This window comes from Spermophilus citellus (genome assembly GCF_964194105.1).
Source record: "Spermophilus citellus genome assembly, chromosome: 1".
Taxonomy (NCBI): Eukaryota; Metazoa; Chordata; class Mammalia; order Rodentia; family Sciuridae; genus Spermophilus; species Spermophilus citellus.
In genome coordinates, this window is record NC_138182.1 from 124178746 (window position 1) to 124185723 (window position 6978).

The window sequence follows — 6978 nt, forward strand, 5'->3', positions numbered from 1 at the left end:
GGGCTGTGTCTCTTCCGAAGGTCACTGCTCCTGTCGAGAAGGGACTCTTCAGTGACCTCTTGTTTCAGGTTCTGGAAACTGCTCTTTCCTTGCCCCTTTAGGCCTCAGGGTAGAAACAGAGCCCTCCTGTTTTTAGCCCCAGGGGCACACCCCCATAACTTTCTCCTTTTTCCAGGTTTGCCCTCACCACGGCAAACTGTCTGCTGGGGAGATCACCCAGATTGAGGGGCCAGGTGAGTCCCCCATGGTTGTCCTCTGACTCATCACCCCATTTGTGTCCTCCCCCATGCTAACCACTGTCAGGAGTCACCTCCTAGACTATGGATTAGCTTCCTTACTGTCTCTCTGCCTCCCAAGTGTGCGTTTTAAAAGGACAAGGACTTGACTCATTTATTTTCAAGTGTTCCTGCTAAGTGTGTGTGGGGCATTTCCACAGTGCCACTGTGACTGTGCACAGAAGGCCTAAGGAGTGACCGGATGCAGCTGAGTGAATTGTTGGTGGCTGCATCCGGGGAACAGCCCTTCCAGGACGCTTTCTTCAGGGCGAGAGCTGAGGCTGGTTTTCAGATCTCCCCCTGGGTATGGCCGATCATCAGAACCCCAATGACCTTACCAAGGTCACCTTCATCTCAGCCAGTGATTTGTATCAACTCCATCTGCGGGCTGCACATTACAGGGCGCTAGGAGGGAGGCCCACCCAGCCTCCAGTGGGGGTTCCCTGCCCTGATGAGCACTTTTTAAGGAATCAGGTAGAACATTCCTTTGCTAGATAAACTCACCCATGTCCAACCAGATAATTTATCATAGGCTACTCGAGAGGAGCTGTGGGAGGGGGTTCTCCATTTACTTGGTGCCTAAAGAAGAATTGCGACATTTTAGACACATCAGGAACTGGCTCTCCCAACATCAGGAATCACAGAGACATCCTAGGCTGCCTTCCAAGGACCCTGTCATCTCTGCTTCCCTGGCCACAGCACTGTCTGCCATTGGCTTGGGAGACTACAATGACCTTGAGCATTCAGGCTGTGAATCCCAACAAACTTGGGCTCCATTTCTGAATTTTCCTCTTACTAGCTCCAGATGCAAGGCAATTCATTTAACTTTCCTGATCCTCAGCTTTTCCATCTGCAAAATGGGAATATGCCAACCTGCTTTCTGGGGTTGTAAAGATTAGACTTCTGTGGTGCAGACAAGGCACTGAATACGTGCTCCATGAGTGGCGGTGACCAGTGATGGTAAAGCTGGATCAGACTTTCCATCTGCCACGTCTGCTGGATCCTTTTTAAATGATCTAGTTTTAGTTTCCTTAGCCACTTAGCTTACAGATCTTTTTAAAAGTCATTTAGATTTTTATTTCCAATTCAATAAAAACTGCAAGAGGCTTGCTGGTCATTGCTTTTCTGGCTGTGGAAATGATTAGCGATGTTGAATGTGTACCCTCCAGCTGGACTTTGTCCCTCCATGAGCTCACCCAGTTCCCCAGCCGTGCATGAGGCTGGTGTGGGCAGCAGCAGGCTCAGGGTGCAGGTGGCCCAAGTGGAACCCTGTAGCTGCCGTTGGCTTCCTCGTGTGAATTAGGTGAGCCCATTTCTTCATTCATGAATAAAGCTTGACAGACATTTGGGTCCAGGGCTTGGAAATGAAAACTATTTCTGTTATATGTAGGGTTTAATTTTACCCTCGAGGAGCCTCTATTATACTTGGGATGATAAAATGAGTAATTCTGAAAGCCCAGTGATGGGGTCCAAAGATTACTATCCAGTCTAGGGCATGCCTCCCGGTTCAAGTTCTTCAGCTCCTGTATTGCTGAGCTCGATAACGAAGGTGTGGACAGACGCCTTTGACTTCAGTAGAGTTGACCCCTGAACAATGCAGGGGTTGAGCACAGTCTAAGTTCCAAACACAGCTTTAGACTCCCCCAAACTTAACTCCTAGTAACCTGCTGTTGACTGGAAGCCTTACGGATGACATAACAGTCGGTCAACTTGTATTTTGTGTATGCAGAATACGTGGTTAAAAATAATGGAGAATGCGAGAGATCACTTTTTACTGCAACACACAATTTACCGGGGAGATGAACTGCTCGTGCAGAGATGATTGGCATCCCACGGTGTTTAAGAGGCTATTCAGCACACTTGAGCTCAGTGCCATAGCAACAGGAGGTGGCTACGAAATGATCACAGCATTTCGGTCTGTGTACCACAGTCAACTTCCTGCCATGATGATGTAGTGCCGCATCTTTATGTTTGCTTACATTTCTCTCAGCTGTGAATGGTGCCGTGGGTGGTCTGTAAGTGTTTGTGAAAGTTTTGTTAAATTTTAACTGTCTATAATAGATTTGTGTATGTCTTATGGTAGTGATTATAACCTAGACTGTTATGGATCTAGTTTATGCATTTATGACATACCTAACTGTAGCTTTTCCTTAACTGTTTTTGATATTTCTAGGCTATGCAGTGTTAATTTCTTGACCACCCGAGTTTTGTCAAATGATCACATATTTCAACAAAACAAAACAAACAAACAAACAAAAAAACCCCATGTCTAAGTGGGCCTGGGCAATTCAAACCCTGTTGTTCAAGGGTCAGTTGTATTGATCTCATGAAGGCCAGTGCTTTCCGTTCCTTCCTCTCTTTGGCTGGGAAAGAGGTGTGTTGAGGTTAAAAATCCAATGGGCAAAACAGCAGTGGATGCTGGTGGGGCAGAGCTTGGCTGGGTTTGCAAAACTCAGAAGGAAGCCGTGATCCTGGCATGTGCTTTTGAGACTTAAGACCTACTCAGGGTAGTTCTTATGGCTCAAGTCGTTATCACAGCTAACAGCCCCCCAGGACTGCAGCCTGTCTGCATGCCCCACTTCTGACCTAGCCAGTGATCTGTCAGTCCCCAAACACACCAGCCAGCTTCTGCAGCTCTGCATCTGCCCACGATGCCCTCCACCTGGTGTTTTCTCCTTGGCCCCTGGCTGAATGACTCTTACCCTTTCTGACACAGATGCTGTGGCTCACTGGGGCTCCAAAGCAGTCTTCTCAAAATGGGTCCTTGGTAAGTACCTGTGAGCAAACTCCCTGATGAGAGGAGTACGGTAACAGCAGTGTGAGTGGTTTCTTATCTGTTGAGTCTGGCTATAGCAAATTTGTGCCATGTTTTCATGTCTTGCTTTCTTCATTTTGTTTTTCTGCTAATTTATTTTTTATTGTACAGTCAGTCTTCCCTTGGTATGCAGAGGGAATCGGTTCTAGGAGCCCTGTGGACACCAAATCCTGATGCTCAAGTCCGTTTTACAAAATGGAGCAGCATTTGCACATAACTATGCACGTCCTCCTGTACCCTCTAATTCTGCTCGTGGCCTGTGATACTTAGCAGGAAGTGAAGGCTGTGCAAATAGCGGTTGGTCCACATCATTTAGGGAATAATGACAAGAAAAATGCCTGCAGGTATTCAGTGCAGGCACATTCCCCCCGTAATGTGTTCAACTCCTTGTTGGTTGAATCCATGGATGTGAAGCCCGTGGGTATGGAGGGCAGACTGCACTTCATGGAGGGCCTGGAGTGTGAGGGAGGAGAGGCAAAGCAGAGCCAGTGGCCTCCACAGCCAGCTCCACACCTGAAGTTTCAAGCCCCCCATTTGCTCCACTACCTCATCTTCCTCTCTTCGGGTCCTTTACACAGAATCCTGCTCCCACCTGCTCCTTGACCTGAACCTTCTCCCAGCTGGGCCACTCTTCTGTCCTCTCTCCAAGTGGCCCTCTGTGCTGCCGGCCTTCTTAGGCAGCTCAGGTGTGACTTCCCAGTCAGGCCTCTCAAACACACCATCTCACCCGGGGCTCTGCATGCCCTCTCTCTTCCCTGAACTTGATCACAATTGGAGGCGTTGCTGGGAGTTCCACCACCCTGCTAGGTCCCTTCGCCCAGCAATGAGCTCCCTGAGGTTAAGCTTCATCGCACTAGCTTGGCCATCACCATCTCCCTGGCTTCCGGTAAAAGGCCTAGCACATAGTAGGTCCTCAGTAAACATGTTGTGGGCCCATTGGATGACTGGGGAAGTGAATGGTAGAACTCAAAGATGGGCACCTGTTTTAGTGGTAGAACTCAAAGATGGGCACCTGGCTGCCCCTAGGCAGAGTTGCTCATTCTATCATTTTGATTGTCTCTGGGGTCTAAATAAATTTCTTTCTTTCTTTTTTTGTAAATAACTTCTCACTTAGTAGAGCCTCTAAGAAAGTATGGCTTTGCCCCTAGGGAGAATTGAGTTTCAATCCAAGCTCCGCCAACCTGCTGGAAGACCCTAGGCAAGTAAGTGGACCTCTCTGAACCTGTTTTTCTTGCCTGCTAAATGGATATATCATCCTCCCTCACAGGACCATCTGAGGATGTGATGAACGGGTCAAATATAAATACCTGGCAGAGCAGCACAGACTCGAGCTTGGTCCCCTTCTTGCTGTGCTGTGATTTTATTTATTAAGGAAATCCATGCATCTCCACAACAGGAGTACCACATCACCCAGCACAGTAAATAAGTAATGAGCTCAGTAAATAAGTAATGATCAAGTTATCAGATGACAATCACACCAATTGATCAGTGTTTTCAGTTTCTTAATCCATAAAATGGGCATAATAATCTTCAGAGATTGAATAAATTAGAGAGATTTGAATAAATTAGGCATTTAGCTCACTGCCTGGCACATTCTACAGTTTGATAATTAGTAATTATTATTATTGATAAAAATGACCTATCAGATAATGTTCCCAACTTCTCGGCACTAGTTAATTTGCAAAAGAATAAACGAAAGGAAAGCTCGTGGTCTGGCTGGACTTCTTTCTGACATGTGAATAGAGCTGGGTTGTCCTAGGCGCAGCCCCGCGAACAGACTGCCAAGCAGGTTCGGCTGCAGTCGGGAGTGCCAGCAGGGGGCGCCGTTTCCTCAATAATGAGCCAAAGGCGAGCGATTGAGACTCCAGCTGGAAGTTTGAGGCGCAGGAACTGGGCAGGTTCTGAACAGCAATCTGCTGAGTGTCGCTCCCAAGGTTGGAACCCTACATACCTGCCTCTTTCCGCTTTTGTCACTAACTTCAGTGAAAGCCAAGACTGGGCTGACCCCAGAGCCTGTGGGCGGCATGCTGTGAAGGTATCATCGCAATCACGGAGAGCCGCTGCCCTAGGAAGGATTTCTGGAAGGTTCTGGGGGCGCAGGAATTCGCACCTACAGATCTATGGCTTCCAGGTGGCTCCTCAGGCGCGCAGTCCTCCCTCCTCCACCTATCTCCTTGAACTGCGCGGAGGTCAGGGCAGGTCGCATGCCAGGCAGGTGCATTCAGTATGTGGCAGGTGGGGGCGTGGGAGGGAGCGCCCCAGCTCACCCTCCAGCAGTCTTGGGGAATTCTCAGCCACCTCTTCCTGGCCGGTGCCTGGCCTGGTGGTCTGGAGCTCTGGGGTCTTCCTTGGATCCTAACTAACCTCTGGCTGTGAACACCACCACAAAATGAACTTGACCAGTGCCCTCCTCCTAAGAGAGACAGAGGGTCTTTGGAAAGAAGTTTTGAAACACCTGGAAGGCAGGAGGAAGGGCATGGTGCCTCTCCTGGGGGTGTTACTGTCCTCGTTGTTACTTTGGCACCCTAGATGGCCTTTGTCCCCATGGCTGCACTCTGCACCTTGGGCAGATGGCAGTAGAGCTCTCTTCCTACCACAGAGGAATGTGCCCTCTCAAGGGTTGGCTCTCAGACCCCGTGTCCACCTTTCACCTTCTCACTTTCCACAGAGGCCAAAGGAGTTGCATATTCCTCATTATGAGGAAAAAAAACAACAACAACAACTCCAGTTAAACTGTGGTGACAAATAGCCCTGCTGCTGTTCCTGTGCCACTTGTGACACAGGATGGATGAACTTAGTGAAGGTGTGGTCTGTATGAAAGGCCTGCTTGGGGGTGGGGGGGGATGCAGGCCCCGTGTTCCTAGTGCGTCTAGATCTTCTATATTTTTTTTTAAAGAAATTCAGATTTTTAAGTAAAGTCTCCTACATTTTCTTTTTCTATTAATGTTGACTTAATTGAAACACACATATTACACAGACAGGCCAGAGACTTTATATCAGCCACAGACCATCAGCTTTCAACTCTGGCTTATTGGAAAGTCCATCTTTGGCATGATATTCAAAGCCAACCGCCAGTGTCCATTGCTGATTTCCTGGACTCTTCTATACCCCATTCCTGTCAAATATTCTGTCCCTTTCACCCCGTCTGCTGTCTACTTAAACCCTCTTCCTGCTCTAATCTTCTTGACAGACTTAGTGATCACTTTTCTAGGCCCAGTCAAATGCCACTCCTTCTTTTCTGGAAGAATTCCTTAAACTGGCTCATCCACCATATTTCTTTCATCCAGTTCTGAGGTTGGTGGTTTCTCAGGAGGATAAACATCAGCTACCAATACTTCTGCAGCCGTATCCTCTTGTCTTCATTTGCAAATATTCTCATTATTACCAAGTAAAATCTTAGGGAATGAATTATAGATCACATTAAAGAACTGTATTGTGGAAAACTTTCAAAAGTACTTAACAATAGTAGAAAGATCAGTAAGATGAACCCACATGGGACTGGGATTATGGCTCAGTGGCAGAGCGCTTGCCTCACATGTATGAGGCACTGGGTTCCATCCTCAGCACCACATAAAAATAAATAAGTAAAATAAAGGGATTGTGTCCATCTACAACTAAAAAAATATATTTAAAAAAATGAACCCACACGTATCATCTCACGGCTCTAGTAACTGTCGACTCATAGACAATCTCATTTCATTTACATCATCCTGACTCCAAAATCAAAATTTTGAAATGAAGTTTAGACCTCATGCATTTTCATCTGCAAATATTTCTGAACATCCCTCTAAATACAATGCCCTCCTCGGGGCTGGAGTTGAAGCTCAGCTTGCCTAACACATGTGAGGCCGTAGGTTTGATTCCCAGCACTGCATGTATGTAAGTAAA